Source organism: Aedes albopictus, chromosome 1, assembly GCF_035046485.1.
Source record: "Aedes albopictus strain Foshan chromosome 1, AalbF5, whole genome shotgun sequence".
Lineage (NCBI taxonomy): Eukaryota > Metazoa > Arthropoda > Insecta > Diptera > Culicidae > Aedes > Aedes albopictus.
Window position 1 is genome coordinate 98,501,848 of NC_085136.1, and position 21,314 is coordinate 98,523,161.

Consider the following 21,314-nt stretch of genomic DNA (forward strand, 5'->3'; position numbering starts at 1 on the left):
GTTCGAAAATCTGTCATTGATTTTATACAAAATTTCTCCAAATGATTCTTTTGAAAGCCTGGAATTTCTTCATAAACTTTCTAGAGATTTTTTTTAGAGAAGAGATTCGTTGAGAAACTTCTGAAGAGATTCCTTCAAAAGTTCTTTCCAGTGTTCTTTCAGAAATTAATGCAGTGGTTCTCCATAAATTCTTACAGGTATTCCTTCAGTCATCTCTTCACGAACTACTTTAGGAATTCCTGCAAAAATTACTACATGAATTCCATCAGACATTCCTGCATCATTTCATTCAGTAGTATCATCAGGAAGAATTTCAGACATTCCAAAAAACTCATATAGAAATTTCTCAAGGAATTCATCTTGGTCCATGGTTTGTCTAATGATTACTGAACATTTTCTAACGTATCTTCTAGGAAATATTTCGACTAAACTTCAGAAGGAAGCTGTGGTAAAATTATTGGAAAATTTTGGTAAACCCAATTGATCTAATGGCCAAAAAATGGTGAAATAGACCGTTTGAAGTTTCCTTAAATTATTTTCTAGAACAAAATTCAGTCGAATTAAGAATCCTGAAAATTAAAAATAAATAATAAAATACTCTAAGATGCCTTGAAGAAATTTATGCATAATTTATGTAAGGATGTGTCATGTCTTATTATTGTGCTGGTCTGATTCTTGAAATACAAATTATCAGATTCTTGAATTGCAAAATGAATTCGTATACTCGTATAAGAGAAAAAAGTATTGAAAAATTTTTGGGCGACTTCCATAGAAACTCCTAAAGAAAAACACGCATCAAAAATACTATAAGAAAATAGAAAAAAAATCAGGGGGAATCTGGAGATATAACAGCTCAAAGTTGGCTATCGGATAATTATACCTTTTTCTAGAATCTTTATAACTTCGTGTAAAATGGCCCGATCGTTTCCAAATTTTGACCACTGATACACAACTAGTTGATGAGCTTACAGTAAAAATTTGAGAATATTTGATACCCTTTTAGAAAAGTTACAGCGAGTTAAGGTTGAAGGATTCGTCATTGATATAAGCGTCATCATTGAAAGTTTAAAAGCAGTTTTCTTGTTCAAAACTGAATATTTCGCTTTGAAAATGTATTCACTGTACTCCATTCTCCGCCCACAATACAGTGAATACATTTTTACTGCGATATTTTCAGTTATGGACGAGAAAACTGCTTCGAAATTTTCAATGATGACGCCTATTTTACTGACGAATCCTTCAACCTTAAACATTTTTCGAAAAGTGAAAATTTTACCAGAATTTGAATATCCCCTGTATCAATAATGAAATCACAATACTTCGCCTCACTTTGTCTAGGGTATAACTTTTCTCACAAGCGTCAGATCACTTTGTGCTCTTCAACAAAGTTGTTTGGCATATAGTCACCTACAATAACACCAAAGGGTTTTATCATCAAACGCTTACAGCGCCACCTAGCGGCAAAAATTTCTGCATACATTTGGCCACGTTTTCCCATACAAACTTCAAGCACTTTGAGCGCCCTAAGGGGCTTAATCGATTTTGTTCAAATTTTGAACGTAGCTTCTGGGAGTTATAAAAACAGTCAATTCATTAGGTAAGATTTGGCATTTTTCAAAATCTTAGTTTTTCATATAATTGTGGGCCACCCACATATGAATATAAATATAACCTGAATCATCGTGCCATCGTGCCAACATCGATTGCATACTCCACTTGATCCCTTGATCCCTAGATTTTCTCACAATATAATTGAGTGATCACTCCGGCTAATCATGACCTCTGCGGACAAATTACACACATTAGATGCTTGGCATGGGTCCCTCATTAAAACAATTTGCAGCCAATCAGTCAAGCCATCGCGTCGCGTCGCTGGTCGTGAAAAATAGAATCCCAAGCAACACACATGTCATATTAAAGTTACGGCAGCGCAAGTTTTGGTTGTATAGAAGTAAACTTGACGTTATTTTAACATAATGTTAATAAACATCAAAATAACTTTTATACAACCAAAACTTGCGCTGCCGTAACTTTAATATGACATGTGTGTTGCTTGGGATATCATATGATACTCGCAATTTTCGCCAACGTCGTTGGCTGCAGCTACGAATCACCGATATATACCCATCTTTACGCTCTAGTAAAAACCAATGCCGCTGAAACAACGATAAAACAGGTGAAACGAAAAAAGAAAGCGTTTGATGCTGGTGTGCTGGTGCTGCGGCGATAATGATAAAATTATAAAACCGATAATGTGTCGATAATTTATGAGATAAAATGGATGGAAACTAGTGTGCCCCACGATCGTTGATGCCAGTTGTTGTCGTAATATGGCTTGCACGGGGAGGTAAAATGGTAACATAGGCAGCAGGCCAGGCAGTCGTCCATTAGCCATCTGCGCATCGTTGTTAGTTCGATCGACAGTCATCGCACGGGCAAATGCTGTTTTGATCGAAAACTTCGTTAGGATGGAATATGCTGCAGAGCACGCCGCATTTCAGGTGGTTATCATGGAATTCATAACTCAATCAATTGGGACTGGAATTGAACTCTTATTGATTTTACTGAATAAAGCAAAGCAACTTACGAAGATGATTCTTGAGTGGAATCCCTGGACGGGATTCAGTGGAATCCCTAGACGGGATTCAGTAGAATCCCTGGACGGGATTCAGTAGAATCCCTGGACGGGATTCAGTAGAATCCCTGGACGGGATTCAGTAGAATCCCTGGACGGGATTCAGTAGAATCCCTGGACGGGATTCAGTAGAATCCCTGGACGGGATTCAGTAGAATCCCTGGACGGGATTCAGTAGAATCCCTGGACGGGATTCAGTGGAATTCCTGGACGGGAGTCAGTGGAATCCCTGGACGGAATTCAGTGGAATCTCTGAATGGGAGTCTGAATAAGATTTTACGAGATTCTTAGGATCTTTGGACGTTTTTTTCAACATCTGGACGGAATTATGTGAAGATTCTGGGCGATATTTCGTAAAATCTCTGGACAGTGTTCGCAAGGCATTGAAGAATATTCGTCGTTTGCGTTAGAAAGATCAGTCTCATGAAACTAATTTCTTGACATCCGGTCAATTTGTTCGCTTTACTGCAGTGGCACGGACAGTGAAAGAAATGCAAAATTTAATAATCCATAGAAAAACAAAACAATAACAAATCTAAATTAGGCGATTCTTTCTAATCATAAACACGGTATCGCGAGCTCAATAAACATCCATATACAATAACCCAATGCTCCAACGATACAATCCCGTAACCGTTAACTGCTCCACACGACAACGATGGCAAACATCCTCGGGTGAGGCATGCAACACGTCATCCACCACTATCGCTCGCTCGGTCCAGGTTGCGCTACCACACTCTGCTACCGCCGCGTACGTATTCATATTGGTAACGAGCGACGATTCACTCGCTGCCCACCACTCCACGCCACGGTTATATGGCCACAACAAGTTGCCCGATATGCTCCGGGGAAGAGAAACCTTGATTTCGGTTTGTTTGGTATGTACACTACATACTCTGAAGAAACATGCGGAACCTGATATCGTGCTCGTGCTCGTGCTGGCTGCAGGCTACCTATAACATCATGCTGGACACCGCACTGCCGGAGTTGCCACCGCCACGGCCGCCATAGTCAAGATCATGATCAGGGTTGTTAGGGAGTGTGCACTGGCTGGATGTGGATATGGAATGCTACGGGGCGCATCGATCTTTTTGTTAAGATAGGGGCAAATCGAAGGAGAAAGAGAGAGACCGGGATTTAATAACTCTGTGTGTTTTATTGCTCCGAGTTGATCATCGTTTTATGGTCATCATCATCGTTTGATGGTTTTTAGAGAGAAGTGAAAAGCATCGGCTGTAAACCGGAGGGAACCCAGCAACATTGTTGGAACCTAGCGAGAGAGGATCAACAAAACTCGTTTCGATCGCCTAGGCATTGCTGCAGCAGTTGCTTGGTAATAGGAAGTTGTGGAGAAAGTTGTGAGCAGGTTTGGCAGTTATGGAGAAGAAATCGTGAGAGAGATCGAGAAATTGGATCAAGTGGATACGCGGGAATGAGAGAAGACTGGATAACGAGAATTAAAAGTGGGAAATGAACGATCATTGAGCATTATCGGAGCTGCGGTGATCAGTCGGTATAGCGAGAGTGATAATAAAATGTTTGTTTTCTCCGTTGAATGATCTAGAAGAGCTGGGTGAGGAATTTAACAGAAGCTTCGTTATGTCATAATTGGTTATGGATGGAAGAATAATTGCTTCTAGATGGTTTTGAGATGCGTTCGTAAGATTACTAGAATTGTCGTTTTATTACAATCGATTTGACGGATTTCATCTCTTAAAAATAAAATTTCCTGCCAGTGAAATACTATTTCTGGACAGGATTCCTTCGAATCCCTGGACGGGATTCCTTCGAATCCCTGGACGGGATTCCTTCGAATCCCTGGACGGGATTCCTTCGAATCCCTGGACGGGATTCCTTCGAATCCCTGGACGGGATTCCTTCGAATCCCTGGACGGGATTCCTTCGAATCGCTGGACGGGATTCCTTCGAATCCCTGGACGGGATTCCTTCGAATCCCTGGACGGGATTCCTTCGAATCCCTGGACGGGATTCCTTCGAATCCCTGGACGGGATTCCTTCGAATCCCTGGACGGGATTCCTTCGAATCCCTGGACGGGATTCTTTCGAATCCCTGGACGGGATTCTTTCGAATCCCTGGACGGGATTCTTTCGAATCCCTGGACGGGATTCTTTCGAATCCCTGGACGGGATTCCTTCGAATCCCTAGACGGGATTCCTTCGAATCCCTGGACGGGATTCCTTCGAATCCCTGGACGGGATTCCTTCGAATCCCTGGACGGGATTCCTTCGAATCCCTGGACGGGATTCCTTCGAATCCCTGGACGGGATTCCTTCGAATCCCTGGACGGGATTCCTTCGAATCCCTGGACGGGATTCCTTCGAATCCCTGGACGGGATTCCTTCGAATCCCTGGACGGGATTCCTTCGAATCCTTGGACGGATTCCTTCGAATCCCTGGACGGGATTCCTTCGAATCCCTGGACGGGATTCCTTCGAATCCCTGGACGGGATTCCTTCGAATCCCTGGACGGGATTCCTTCGAATCCCTGGACGGGATTCCTTCGAATCCCTGGACGGGATTCCTTCGAATCCCTGGACGGGATTCCTTCGAATCCCTGGACGGGATTCCTTCGAATCCCTGGACGGGATTCCTTCGAATCCCTGGACGGGATTCCTTCGAATCCCTGGACGGGATTCCTTCGAATCCCTGGACGGGATTCCTTCGAATCCCTGGACGGGATTCCTTCGAATCCCTGGACGGGATTCCTTCGAATCCCTGGACGGGATTGCTTCGAATCCCTGGACGGGATTGCTTCGAATCCCTGGATGGGATTGCTTCGAATCCCTGGATGGGATTGCTTCGAATCCCTGGACGGGATTGCTTCGAATCCCTGGACGGGATTGCTTCGAATCCCTGGACGGGATTCCTTCGAATCCCTGGACGGGATTCCTTCGAATTCCTGGACGGGATTCCTTCGAATTCCTGGACGGGATTCCTTCGAATCCCTGGACGGGATTCCTTCGAATCCCTGGACGGGATTCCTTCGAATCCCTGGACGGGATTCCTTCGAATCCCTGGACGGGATTCCTTCGAATCCCTGGACGGGATTCCTTCGAATCCCTGGACGGGATTCCTTCGAATCCCTGGACGGGATTCCTTCGAATCCCTGGACGGGATTCCTTCGAATCCCTGGACGGGATTCCTTCGAATCCCTGGACGGGATTCCTTCGAATCCCTGGACGGGATTCCTTCGAATCCCTGGACGGGATTCCTTCGAATCCCTGGACGGGATTCCTTCGAATCCCTGGATGGGATTCCTTCGAATCCCTGGACGGGATTCCTTCGAATCCCTGGACGGGATTCCTTCGAATCCCTGGACGGGATTCCTTCGAATCCCTGGACGGGATTCCTTCGAATCCCTGGACGGGATTCCTTCGAATCCCTGGACGGGATTCCTTCGAATCCCTGGACGGGATTCCTTCGAATCCCTGGACGGGATTCCTTCGAATCCCTGGACGGGATTCCTTCGAATCCCTGGACGGGATTCCTTCGAATCCCTAGACGGGATTCCTTCGAATCCCTGGACGGGATTCCTTCGAATCCCTGGACGGGATTCCTTCGAATCCCTGGACGGGATTCCTTCGAATCCCTGGACGGGATTCCTTCGAATTCCCTGAACGGGGTTTCTTTGATTCTTAGAACGGAATTTCGTCTAACCTCTGAACAGAATACCTTCAAATTTCTTTAAGAGATTTTTTCGATTTCCTGGACGAGATTGTATCGATTTCCTGGACGGGATTCTTTCAAATCTCAGAATAAGATTTCATTGAATATAAACGTCAAGTTCTTGGACGGAAGTCTACCGAACCTTTGGACGGGACTCCATCGAATCCCTGGGTGTGTTTCCATTGCATCCTCTGAGAGGGATTCCGAGAAACTCATATTTAAAAAAACTTATCCCAGTCAAACAACAAAAATTCGACCACCCTAATCATATCTCCAATGATTGAGCATTTCTTTCAAGGTCTTGCCGTTCTCTTTTCTCTCAATCGATGTCCGCCGTCCAGCACAGCACACCATTCATCAACTTTCTCGAGCCGGGTGGCTGGCTCATAGCCAACACAGCCTGTGCCGATCACCATGATCATGATGATGGTGATGATCGCGCTGATGACGATCGCCTGCGCTCGCGCTCTCTTTCATCGCTGGAGAGCGCGGGAGAGCCGCGCGATCACCGCGCAGGTCTCACAGCGAGTGCGGCTGTGTTACCAAGTGCAAGTTCAAGGAGAGATGTAACCATTTCTGGAGTCAGATCTCGGTCTGCACCAGCAGTAAAGAAAGTTGGTTTGGATTCGGTGGAGTTGGGTTGGGAGAGTTTGCGTGTGAGAGAGAGGGAGCGATTTCAACGGGATCGTAAGAAGCGATCGCTGGCTGCCACGGTGGACCGGGGTTGCGATGGTTCCAGCGCTATCAGGACGGATTATTCCGCAGTAACGTCTTTTCGGAGAAACACGTGCAGGTCGAGTCCCGCGCGAGTAGGCAGAAGAAGCACTGGAGAGGATTAGAGGTGACCGAAAACAAGTGCTCCAATTTGTGTGCCGTGAGCGTACGTGTGCGTCTGAGTGTGTGTATGCGACATACGCGAGCGCGCGAGAGGGGCGTTGTGGCGCGTTGCGTTCCTAGGCGGACGGGTTAGTCTGTGGCCACCCCAGCAGGAGGTTGAAAGTAGGCAGTCGTTGGTTGGTTTTTTTTGCTGGTTTGGGATGTGGTGTGACAAGTTCAAGTTCATGTCGTAAAACGGTGTCGTCGACGACGAGTTACATTTACTGAAGTGGTCTAGTTCTGGAAAGTGAAGGAATTGGCAAGAACCAAGAATCGCAGCTGAGAGTGAAATACCGTAAACTTGCCTACTTTTTGTGACCTACGTGTAATGCAAGCGCTGGAGAGCTCTGTGGGATGGCAGCAGAGTGAGTGAAGCGAAGAAAAGGCCACAGCAGGGCCACGAACAAAATAAAGGATAATTGGATTCAATAAGTCATCGACCAGCGGGATCCCGATATTCCTTCCAGAATTCAACCGGTACAAGTCTCGACCGCGCCTTTAATTTCTGATTCATGGTGTTTTGTTGATTCTGTTTGTTACCAGACATTCGACGCGCCGCCGTTTCCTGTAACGAGAGTGAATTTCGAGCTGACTGAGACTACAACCAGTGGGACGGGTTCGTCGCTTTATGAAAAGTTTCGCCGAAATAAAAAAGAAACAGAACGAGTGACCGGGTCCGGGAATTTCTCCAGCTGGTGGTAAACTGCATGGTGCATCGTCGTGGTTGGCAGTAGCCCAACGGTGTGTGTTGAAGTGATCGCCTTCGGGGTGCAAGTGCAAGGAATTTTCGGTGCATAAAGAGAAGATATTGCTCGGTGCAGGTGACCGAAGCTGGGAACGACTTGTACGTGGGTTGCGGCGTGCGCTGACCTAAAGGGCAGCAAGTGGAATTTCGGATCTTTTCTGTGCAGGTGAGTTTCGATCGGCTAGTTGATGAAATGAAGTAATGTGTCATTTGAAAACTCTTTATGTTTATACAGTGAAACCAATTCTCAAATCAGTATAGAAAAGAATCAATTAATATTCTTATTGGTTTTATTAATAATTATTAGTGACTTTGTCATAATTTTATCATAATGCAAACCCTTTGCCAACGATTCTTTTATAATTTGTGGTTAAACCTGTGTGCCAGAGAGTTTACACATGATCCCAGAATAAAAGTTAATTCTGTTTTCGGCAAAGTTATAGCAAATCTACACCTCTATTACAAAAAAATATGAGTAATTGAGCTCGAGACTTTAGTGAAATCATTAAACATTTCGAACACCAAGAACCACTCTTCGTACTTACGTACAAGGGAGATGGTAACATTTGAGGTTTAGGAGAAGATGATGTAGATCGATAATATTTGAATTACCTTTTATAGCTACTTAAACACCGTGTCATTAATTAATTACCTGCATCGGCTGTTTTCCTACTCTCCGCATCGACCAATGTGGCGCTAGCATCTATGCGCGAAAAACCGCTAAAAGTAAATCGCAAAAATATTGTATGGCGAAGAGCATCTAAAGGCACATTTCTCGAAGGGGAATACATTAATCGAAAAAATATTTGGTAGTGGTTGTGCACAATGGCAACCACTGTTATGCCTACCAAATATTTTTGTAGGAAGAGTTTTCTATTTCTAGTAATTCAAGTTTAGATGCTTTTCGCCATACAAAATTAAATGGATTTACTCCTGCTGATCAACTGTGGCTGCGCGTCAAGCGGGTAGTCCATTGGCGCAGTAGCTTAGTTGATACAGCACTAGTCCAGCGTTTAAAGGTCGTGAGTTCAAATCTCACCTGAGCTGTGTTTTTTTCTCCTTATTTTACCAATAATTTACCCTTCTGTACATATGTATGTGTAGTAATTTGAAAAAACATAATTGATTGTTATACCGAAAATCTACAATTTGAATAAGTCGGCCAAGAAGATTTAAAAAACTGCTTTTACATATCGCTCACATTTATGTGAATTTGTATAGCCCCCTTAATGCATTTGAAACCGTTTTCAACTTCTTGGGATGTTTCAGATGTCTCAAACTGCACTGAAGTGCAGTCTTTAAAGTCTACAGTAGAAAGTTTGTTTGTTTTAGCCACAAATGATAAAAAAAAAACATAACATGCTAGGCTTCCTATAATCTGTTGAAAACTTTAATTCCATATAGAGATACTTTTGCTATTGGAATGTTCCAGAACAGCCAAACTAACCACTATATTGACTATAGAGTAACCAGCAATGGTGGACCTATTTGAAGACAAATAGATATTATTATTTTTATGAAATGTTCAGGGTTGTCCAAACTGTCATGAAGTTAGGCTTGGGAATCAACAGCCTTTAAAGTAGTTATTTTCATTATAATCAATAACATCACATATCCAACTATTATCTATAATCATCTTGGAATAGCACGAACCATTACAAACCAAAGTTAAATCACATGTGAAGCTAGGATTTATACCGCTCGATATCTCTAGAATCGTTCCAAGACACATTTTACACTACCAAACTACTCTGAGCTCAATTCTTAAGGTCTAGAGCTGTTATATCCATAGTAAACATTTACGATGCATAATCAGCTGCTTTCTATATTTGGTAACTTGTGCTGTTTTCGGTAGTTTTAGTCATTTCGTCATGGGTGTTTTCTAAAACCTGTTTTAACTCAAACTTGGCCTCAATGTTATTGCTACCAAACCACTCAAGACGAAGAGAACAAAACTACTCGTGAAAGCATTCTTAGAAGAGTTTCTGAAAATTATTCCTAAAAAATTACAGCTTGCCCGAAAATGACATTATCAGAAACTCCAAGAAATCTTTGTAAAAAACTCGCCACAAATTTCACCAAAGCTGTGGTTGGAAACTCCCGTCAAGAATGTGTCAACAGAAAAAAAAATGTTTCTTAATACGGCTTGATGCAGCTTTACTGTGTTTTACATATAACCTGAAGCTTCCATGCGAGCACTATACCAATGAATTTGGCAAACTAAGTCAACATGTACATACGGTCAATTGTCTTGACCCGGGATTCGGAACAAAAAACTTAGTTAATAGGGAAGTCCCGGAATCCCGATTTTTTTTAGTTTCAATAAAAACTCACAAAATTTGTTTGCTTTTGCTTTTTGGGGTGTGAGTGACCTTTTTATCGATTTTGAGCTGAGCATATCAAAACACACTTCAAATTTCAAGCTTTCAGGAACTTTTTTTAAATTATTTTTGCGGCGATTACAAATTTGGTGAAAAACTGTAAGCCCCTTCGTAAGTAGGTTTCTGTTACTTCCACCTCCTAAGTGTTGAGCTAGCGTAAATTAGAAAACAATATAATAAATAAAAAAAAAAATACACCTTTGTGTTTCTAACCCCATTCAAGTATCAACATTGGGCTCGCCTACAAGTGTCAGTTGTTAAACTTTACCTACACTGCAAATTTTGTTTACTGGTATTCAGCAAACTTTACTGATTTGTTTGTGCTGATTTCATTCAGCAATGCGAATTTACTGAACATCAGCAATTATTTTTCAACTTGCTGAAACATCCAGCAATTTTGACAGTTGATCAGCAACGTAATGCTGAAATTCAACAAAAATTTTGCTGAAATTCAGCAATTTATTTTGCTGATTTTTTTTTGTGCTGGAAGCGTTTCAAAAAATGTGGTGTGTATACAAATTCCGTAAAACGGTAGTTAGACGATTTATTTTGCACTAGTAGAGTTGAATATGATCGATATTTCCGTATCAGAATGGTTTCGGGACAAATAACGTGAATTAATTTTTGCCGCTTGTTAAAAAATCTAACACCTTGTAAAACAACTCGCTGAACTGTCAAACAAAGTTTAGATCAGGTGCTTGGTGCTTGCAGTACTCTATTATGGCCGGCCGAAATGAGAAACGGCTGATGTTGCCTTGGATAGTGCTTGTAAATTGATCTCCGGATAATAGTGGTTTCTGCTAGCGTGTACGTACACGTTGCATCACACGAACACTACTAGAGTTACTTACGGAAAATAGTAAACAAAAATCAGTTGTTCAAACTGGCGTATTTTCTACTAGTAGATTTGCATTAGTGTTCGCAACACCGCGCTGCGAGAACTCAATTCGTGATTGTTATGAGAGTTTGTCTTATTTACAGTGGGGTGCCGGATCAAACAAACTAACAAAGTTTACGCTTCAAACAAATTTCGAAAATTTCGTATGAACAAAAGTCTACCATAGGGGGAGGGGGGCTCCAGAGATGGCCAAAAAAGTCTACGTAGTTTATGGACAGCGCTCAGGACACGCAAATGGGTGCCGACAAGTGTGTGGGTTTCGGTTTCGTGCACAACCGGCATTCTGGCAGGTTATGCCACGGCGAAGCATCACCAGTGAAAAGTGTTAGTTCAGGCTCACCAATCTGGCAAAAATAAATCCAGGTGCCGCGGTTTGTGCTTCGTTCGACGGCGAGAAACCCCGACAACCAGCGATGGAGGCACATGAATTGGTGAGCTCGTTTCAGGCTATTGTTTACTGTGAAGATTAATTTTTACCCGTTGAATTTTATTTTTATATTCGATGCACACTTTGATTAGTCCGTCACTTCAAGTAACGGAACTAACAAGCATTTCTATCTACACTCCAATCAAGCATTTTTAGGTAAGTCTAAGTTAAGCATCGCGTTTAGTGTATTTATGTGTGAAATAGATTAAAGATTACTGCTCCCTAGTGGAGTGAAGACGTGCGTTAGCATTTTCGTTTTGGCTTGTTTTTGCGTGGAAAAGTGGTAGGTTGTGAACGGCGGTTTGTGTATATTGATCCATTGTCAGATCGTATCACCGACCATGACTGTCTCCTAGATCGACAATGGTTACCCTTCCCTACTAACAAGAATTCCTTCCTGAGACAAACGTGGAGATGCAGCGATTCTCAGTCTCTATAATAACGTTAGTCTTACTAACATTCCTTCCCATCCTTGATGACCCTAAGGACGTGGCCGGCGCCGTTATTGATAATAATATAGTTGAGAGTCCTCGAACTGTATACATTGAGAATGCTGTGCTAGTCCCAAGCTCCATTTATTGGTTCTCTGTGCAATTTCGATTGCTCCGGTCAATCACGGAATAGCAACTACGAATTGTGCGGACATCTATGCTCATTAGACCGATGCAAATTTTGAAATTTTCGCTCCCTTTAATCGTTGCCAATATGGGTTCTGATTATCCTACAAAAATTTGAGCTTATTTGAATCAAATTTGACTGAGCACATGCCATTCAATGTTTGTATGGGAATTACTATGAAAAAGTCAAACTTTCATTTGCACGAGTTAAAACTTTTTTCCACGTTACCTAGAAAATGAAACCAATATGGATTTATATAGATTGAATTGCCATCTTTCATATTGCCGAAGACGTCTAACACGTAAAACCAACAGAAAAAATGTTGTTTATCAAAATACGACTTTAAATCTTTTGAAATGATGTTTCTCTTCACTTTTTGGGAACACTACGAGTGAAAAATTTTGCCTAGTAGGCCAGCCAAAAATATTTTCATTAAAAAAAAAATAAGTAATCGAAATAAAATTCAAGTGAAAATACAAAAAAAAAAAACTAGATGTTCAAGAATAAATTCTAGAAACTGCAAAAACCGGCACTCTTAGAATTGAAAATAAAAAATAATCGCCGTCCAAAACACATTGAAATCGAGTTTAGATGACAAAGACTGACATTTAGATTAAAGTAAAAAAAATGGGTATCTCTCAAAATATTATTAGCGAACTTCTTCGCGCTTAAGATTTGAACTTTTGCCACAGTGGTTTTATAACAAAAACAAGAAAAATGTCAAAATGTCAAAATGTCATTAGCATTAAATTCGTCAATGATACAGTTTTAGATCGCTGTTATAACAATTCTGTAATGCTGTCAATGCTGTATTTTTGAAAAGTCATGAGATTTTCACGCTAGTTTGAGCATGACCATATGATGAAAGGTCAACTCAAACTAGCTTTCCCATCACAAAATAAAAATCATTCAAGGAGCAAATAAAATAAAACGGTTTTCCATTCCCGTCGGTTACCAAAGCACAGAGATTTGGGACTTATCTCTGACTCTTTAACAAGGTCGAAGCAATGCTTCAACGATCGAGACCTGTCCGGGCCACGTCCTTGCAACTGCTGGGGGATGGGATTGTATTACTAGTCTGACACTAAAGAAAAGTGTGGAAAGCTCTACGGCCTCTCAGGCCTTGTTGGCTACAAAGCAACTTTACTCCAACACTGAGTGTATAGTAAATAGAGCACCATCTTCGTCGGTCTTGGGCGATGTTCTTCCAGTTTCCCCGAACGTGTAGGGATTGCAGATCTTCTTCAACCGCGTGCAGCCATCACGTTTGCGGCCACTCACTAAGGGTTCATTCAAATTTGACAATTTTAGATCCCTCCCTCCCCCACGTAACAATTTTTGTATGAGAAATTTTGATATGTTGTATGTAGCGTAACGCAGTGCTAGACCCCCTCCCTCCCCCCTTTGCGTTACGTAATATTTGAACGAACCCTAAGTTGCCGACCTCTACCTGGTTCGCTGCTGAATATTGTTTTCAATATTCTTTCTTCCGACATTCGCAATACGTGTCCAGCCCACTGTAGTGTGTCGTATTTTATACGTTTCACAATATTTGCATCAAGTGTACAATTGGGACAAAACCCGATTCGCGTGTCTGCGCCACACTTGTTTTCTTTTAGAGGTTCGTCTGGAAAGTTGACTTATTTCTCGTGGGATTTCGACTTTCAGTGCAAGATACACGTTAATTTGGTAAGTTACGGAACCTTAGTTGGTTACGCAATCCGTAAAAGGCCCTATTTGCAGCTGCCATACGCCTGTTCACTTTATGGAAAACATCACATACAATTGTCACATATCGCAAGTGTTCCAAGATAAACAAATTCTTCAACAACTATAAATACTTTCCCATCAATCACTACCTCAGCACTAACACCACTAGGCTTGCCACTCTGTCTACTCGCTATCATGTACTTCGTCTTGGTAGAGTTAATCGTCAAGACTATCCTTGGTGTCTCTATCTTGAAAGGAGCATAAGCTTCCTTCACTACCCTACGATCGATGCCGATGAGGTCAATATCGTCCACAAAGCCAGGGAGCATGTGCGACCGTGTGATGATAGTGCCATTCCTCTGCACACCAGACCTTCTAATTGCATTTTGTTTTTTTTTTTCTGTAGGGGTACACATGTAGCACGCAAATTGCGGCTAAGGGTTTTCCCGTCTTCTGCTTCGTTCCCTGGCTCCGAAAACAGACGGCTTAAGCGCCACCTCCGAAGAGGACCGTCTGTCGAGTTTTGTTTGCCCGGCAAGAAACCCAACCTCAGGGCGGGTTTGTTTTATAAGAGACCAAATAGCGATTTAGGGACGATACAGAAAACTCAAAAGTACGGTTAATCGAGATATCTCACTTATAGAGGTCGCCTTAAGCGATTCTCAAAATATGGTTGATGCTAACCGTCGTTCTACCAACTCACAAAGACACCACTCACGAGTATCATCATTGGAAGAACTCACCAATTCAAATTTCCCTGTTGGCTTCGGACACGTGAGTGGAGAGACTGATTTCCCAGGCAGTCTACCCTGGCGTACAAGAATTAACTAAAAAACAGGTAGAACGACGCGAACGTGAGAAATCTCGAAGACCAAAAAACTGTTACAGGGAAAGCACTAACATTTCACAAAAATACAGCTTGTTTGAAGGTAACGAAAACTAACGAAACATTTATTCCAATTTGATAACCTAGGTTTATTAACGCATGTTCCTTTCCATGCTACTTATTGTTTCTTCTTTCCTAGCTTTCCCTACGTGTGTGCGGTTTTAATTTGTTGCTAATCTAATTTAGTTCTGTCGACATTTATCGAACAAGAATCTTCTCCGAGCTCGGTTAGTGTGTGGAGTTTAACGCATGCGCATGGTTAATTGGATTTGTCTACTCACGGTACCCTTTTAGCTGCTGTATTAGAATGCCGCCGGCAAAGAAGAAGCGACGGCGTGGCGGTCGACGGACGGCTTGGCAAAGCAGCACGCTATTTTTAGCGCATCCTCGATGGCGGTATTGCGACTATTGCATCAAATGCGCGCGGTGCGCGGCGGTTCGGAAAGTGCGCCTTTCTCGCTGCCGGTCGCTAAACGGACCGGATCACCGGCGCAGTTACTTCTCGGTGTCGATGACGATGGGGGTCGTCGATGGCTCGGTGGGTGTGGTGTCTACCTTATGAACACCGAACAAAAACGTGGTTTGGCCGCTCTGTCGGAACGGTTGTTCCCTTCCGGCTTTCCCCTCAAACCGGGACTTTTGACGCTGCGACGTGGGGTCGAGAGCGCGTTTGGCGAAAAGGATGCGGTGTGCCGAGCTTTCGGCCGTGGATCAAATCCTGAATAAAAAGCCGTCGAACGGCTTTTTCTTATTCACAAACACGCACACACAACTATCTTGACCGCACGTAACCCTTGGCAAAGGTTATTGAACTGGCTAACTGGTCAATTAAACACACCGCGACACAAGAACTTTAGCACGCACTCCCGCCTCTTCCACGGTCCAGGTCAAAATGCACGAGTAGAAGTTCTGTAGGTCCTCAGATAAGGTCGGATCCCAAGACTTCGTGGCCGGAAATACGTAAAATTACCGAAGTAATTTTACGATCTTTTCAAACGACAATTCTCATCAACCACGAATGAGAACCGAATAAATGCTATCTCTTTCACTTTCATACCCATCTGAATGATCTGTATCGCTCCCTCTGTTTTTAAATACCCGATCCATTTTTATCGAGAGAGTTCGGGCTTGAACATTGAACCTCGAGATTGTTCGGGTTTCGTGGTGTAGTGGGTAGAGCAGCAGGGATCTTATTTGTATGTATTAGACTTGAGAAGGCGACTTGCATGCAAGTTGTATGCGGTTTTGAAGTGCATGTCATTTCGAATGGTGACATTGAATATCGCAAAACATTTATAGTGAACTTTGGAATTTAGTACATTTGACACTGAAAACATTAAATTTGAATGAAAAATAAATTAACACGGATAATAAATTAACATTGAAGAAACATGAAAATACAATTAATTTATTATACAATTTATGTACATTTTATATACATTTCATCTAATAAAGAATAAATCCTAAAATAATATTTACAACAAAGTGACCATGCTACACACACTACTGGTCGGATTTCAGATTTTACAGACCCGAATCCGGACCCAACCCGAACAAATTTCAATTTCAAAACCCGGACCTGACCCGAACCCGAAAAATTTTCGTTAATCAAACCCGAACCTGACCCCATCCCGAAAAAAAATGTCAATAAACCCGACCGGAAACCAAGTTAAAAATAATCGTTAAATCTGGAGCAACATTTGAAAAGGGCATACAAGCATTGTTAAACAATGACTTCACACGTCGCTCCTGAGCCCCCATCAGCTTATTCACAAAAATTAAGACCGTTATCAGATAGAGCAAACATCGATCTTTCGGATAACGGTGTTCATTTGCGTGGGCGGGCTGCTGTTATGCCCTGCGGAGTGTTTTCGAAAAAAGACACAATACTTCTTGGGCCCTTTTCAAATGTTGCTCCAGAATTGTTTCATCCCGGACTCGACCCGAACTCGAGCTGTTTTCAAGCCCGAACCGAGCCGACCCGAACATCTCTAGTACACAACCACCGCGACCATTAATTGATCCATTGTGGTAAGACCCAGTTGCTTTATGCAGTACATTGTGCACTCATCAGTATTAGGCCTGCATTGTACCCCAGTCTAGAATAACTTACAAAACGAAAGCTACTACCCTCTTGGGTTTAATATTCCACCGGATAGGGGAACTTACGTATTTTCGGCAGTTTCGTTCTCTTCGTCAGTGGAGGTTTTTTTGAAACCCAGTGAACTCAGATTTGGCCTCAAATCCTTCCCAATCAAGCTGAGTTATATGCCCAAATTTCGGGCAATTTGGCCCAAAAAAACCCCCCATAATGAAGAGAACAAACCTGCCGATAGTTCCCTTCGTCACCCTATCTCGGGGATGCATGATGCATCTATCGAAATAACGTTCTTTCTTCCTAAAGTTAAAACTACCCTCACCAAGTAGATGTTCCGAGGTTTCAGAAGTTAAATCACTGAACCGAATTTCTTCTAATTGAATCTTTTTGAGCTTCATTAGAATGTGTCGAGATGGGTAGTAACCGGTGACCAATTCCGTGTACACACTAATCGCTCTTTCAAGTGTAATGTTGATCAGCAAATTTAAAAGAGCATTTCCCTGCTTCAATCCATCGAAGGTCACAAACGAAGTAAGCACTTCGTCTGTGATCCGTATACTTGATGCTGATCCATCCAGCGTTGTGCGTATCAGCCTAATAAGTTTCGCCGGAAAACCATGTTCAGACATTATCTGTAAAAGTTCATTTCTTTTCACTGAATCGTTCGCTGCTTTAAATTCAATGAAAGAACAGATGGTGATTCTTTATGTTATATTCCCGAAATCTATCTAGAACCATCCGCAGGCTAAACATTTGATCCGTCGTTTATCGGCGTTCACAAAAACCAGCCTGGTATTCGCCGACGGAGGACTGCTCAAGAGGGGGCTTAACCTCATTAATAAAGACAATAATAATAATGCTCAAGAGGTCTCAGTCTGTTGAACAGAACACGCGACAGTATCTTGTATGTCGGATTTAAAAGGTAAAACCCTCTGTAATTGGCACACTCTAGTCTGAGCCCTTTCTTGTAGATTGGGCATTCTACCATCCAACCAGCTAGTAAGGCAATTCTTCATCCTCCCAATGAAGGGAATATGGATGTTTCTTCTGCGTGATACGGTTAAATCTTTTCAAATTGAAATAATACCAATTGGTCACTGTGTTATATATCCGACCTCTTAAACTCGACGTTTATGCCCTAGTTCTCGCGTGATTTCCACGAAACCGGTCCACACTAAGTTATGAGGCCCATCATCGCCTGCAATGGCCAACTGTCAAATTTTGACTCCAATGCTGGCTGGGCTGGTCGTCCAACGCGGCTTGCTCCACAAGCAAGCGAATCCATTCCCACACTTCCAGGTTCAAACCTGACCGAGCTGATCTGGAAAGAGAAGCAAACCCGTACCGTCAGCATTCGCATCGCATCGTTTAGATGTCGTTGCTAATTAAATCCACTTGTCACACACAACCCACCGGGAACCGCGCGTCGCTTGAACAACCAGAGGCGCAGTAAATACGATCGATGGATGACCGGCCGAACGATCTCCCGACGACGAGATCCATGGCTGGAACTTTCTACCAGCCAGTTAGTCCAGTGCCAGTCAGTCACTCCTCAGTCCACTCAGCTCAAATCGACGCAGATCGAGTTACCTCGGGCTAGCTGGCTGGCTGGCTGGCTGGAAGGAAGAGCAGTCAGTCAGTCGATCGGATCGAGAAATTCCTGCCGAGCGCAGCGTGGCAAAGTTGCGTGTGGCGGCAGCGCAGCGCACCGTTCACGATCTAGTACTACACACACGCAACGCACTACACGATCGGCGAAGACGAGACGCCCGCTCGATCTGTGTCAGTAAGCAAGTGGAGTGTGTTCCTCTCTTCCCCGTTTTTCCTCCTTCAATATTTCCGTCGTCGTTCTTGTTCGCCACTGAACGACAGTCAGTAATGTGCCCGGATTTTCCTACGCGTTTCAACACTTTCTGCGCTGCTCACGCGGGTGGGTAGGAGGCCTTCGAGGGGAGAACTGGATCACCGGCGAGGTGTAATCAACAAGATTACCTTCTCCACCGGCCCAACCGGGCTCTGTGTGTCGTCGTCGCATGTTTTCCTACAAACCGTAACGGCTGCGGATAACAATTCCACGCGCGTTTTGACGAGCTGGCTGACATCGATTGGAAGAAAATGATGGGCCTATGTGTGTCATTCAATGTTTGGTTGGTATCTCATTGTTTTTCTCATCCACATGAGCGAGCATAGATGATCGTACGATTCTTAGCTGTTACACCCGTGATGGCCAGAACAATCGAAACATAGAAGTAATGTGTGGAGCTAGCGACTAGGCATTTGTGAAAAATCCAGTGCTAAAAATGAGTCATGATTTTGAAAAATGTATGTTTCATTATTATTAGAACATACCTTCCGTGGAGAAGGTCATCAAATTGTGGCTGCTTTTACCTATCTCATACAGTAGAGTACCATCTTTGTCGGTCTTTTTCCGATGTTTATCGAGTTTCTGAATATGTAGGCCCTACATTGTAGGGTTCCCGTTTCCAGATCTTCTTCAACCACGTGCAGCCGGACATCCTCGAAGTCGAAGTCCTGTTGAATATTGTTTCGCTCTTCTCTCTTCCGACTTTCACACTGGGTATTCAGCCCATTGAAGTCTGCCGTATTTTATTTGTTTCACAATACGCGCATTTAAGTACATTGGGTACAACTCGTGATTCATGCGTCTGCACCACACACCATTTTACTGTCAATATTCCGCTGACCAGTTGAAACGCTGGTTCGAGCACTTTGGAAACCTTTTTTAAGTGTCGGTCACGTCATCAACACCTCAGCATGATCCGTCAAGGGTTCGACGTATTACCCGTGTCAACACAGAAGCTCCATCTGTGCAGAAGATAGAAACAGCCATCCGTAGCATGAAATCGATCAGGGCCCCAGGGGTCGAACGCATATCAGCCGAGATGCTCTAAGCTGACCCCGTAATATCCGCACAACTACAACTGAATCAACTATTCTGCAACATATGGAAAACCGCGACATTTCCGGCCGACTGGATGCAAGGCGATAATTGGCGGGGCATCATGTTACTGTGTATAGTTCTCAAAGTCCTCTGCAATGTGATCCTTAACCGGATACATGAGAAGATACACGCAAATCTCAGACGGCAGCAAGCAGGATTCCGTGCCGGACGATCCTGTGTAGACCATATTGTCACGTTCCGTATCATTCTGGAGCAAATCAATGAATTCCAAGAGTCTCTGGTACCTGGTGTCCATTGATTACGAAAATGCTTTCGACCGTCTCAATCACGGAAACATGTGGGGAATCCTCAGGCGTAAGGATCTTTCTGCGAAAATCATCGGCCTCATTGAAGCACAGTACAGAGCATTTTCGTGCAGAGTCCTGCACAACGGTGTCTTGTCCGATCCCATCCGGGCCCAAGTAACACACTTGTCACAGAAGAGTCACGGCGGCGCAGGTTTTTGTTGCGCAGAAGTTACTGTAACTTACTTCTAACAAATAAATATTTACTTGTTAGAAGTAAGTCATAGTGACTTTTACGCAACAAAAACCTGCGCCGCCGTGACTCTTCTGTGACAAGTGTGTTACTTGGGGGTCGTTGCTGGAATAAGGCAGAGATGTATCCTATCACTGTTACTGTTTCTCTCCGTAATGGATGAGATCCTGGTAGGTGCGATTGATCATGAACCAAGTCGTGAACCAAATCGTGGGTTGATGTGGCAGCCCATCACGCTAAAACCACTCAGCACTAAAATGTGTAAGCCCTACTCATAAGTGCATAATTTCCAGACCACACAAAAATATGTAACAGTTACAAATTTTCAAAAACAGCTCGTACACTCGTCTAGATGCGAAATGTCGATATATTTTTTGTTTTCCAAGGTCACTAGAAAACCTAGCTAGATTGCTGTACAAATTTTTTTGCGAATTTAAAGATTTTGCGGACAAAGGAGCTGATTTTGTAAATGTGCAAGGGTTACACATTTTTTGGTGTAGTCTGGAAATTATGCACTTTAGTGCTGCGCGGCGTTACCGTGATTACCATGGAACACCTAAATGACTTCGATCTGGCTGATGAAGTTGCTCTCTTAGCATAACGGCGCTATGATATGCAGAGTAAGCTCGATGATTTAGCCGATCGCTCCTCGGTGGCAGATCTCACCGTTCACCCTTCCAGTTTCATTGTAGCTTAGCAAGCAGTGGAGAATGTTGAAAGCTTCCAATATCCTCCAATATTCCAATATTCGGCCCTCTGCACCACGATGGGTGGACAGGACAGGAAATATTAAGTAAGTATTCAGAACCAACGTGCATTAGATAATGTAATAATGACGCTAACTATTTATGATAACGGCGGCCAGAGGTCGTTTTATAGAGGAGAGCAAAGG

At 43.1% G+C, this 21,314-nt stretch overlaps 1 protein-coding gene across 1 annotated transcript in view; it reads left to right on the forward strand.

The window, feature by feature from the left end:
• Positions 1-6,959: 6,959 nt before the first annotated feature.
• The window catches only part of LOC109400384 (uncharacterized), a 118,119-nt gene continuing 103,764 nt past the window's right edge, over positions 6,960-21,314 (forward strand). Inside the window, exon 1 of the mRNA XM_019672889.3 lies at positions 6,960-8,110. The gene's annotated coding sequence lies outside the window, so the exon portion shown is untranslated. The remainder of the gene's footprint in view (positions 8,111-21,314) is intronic.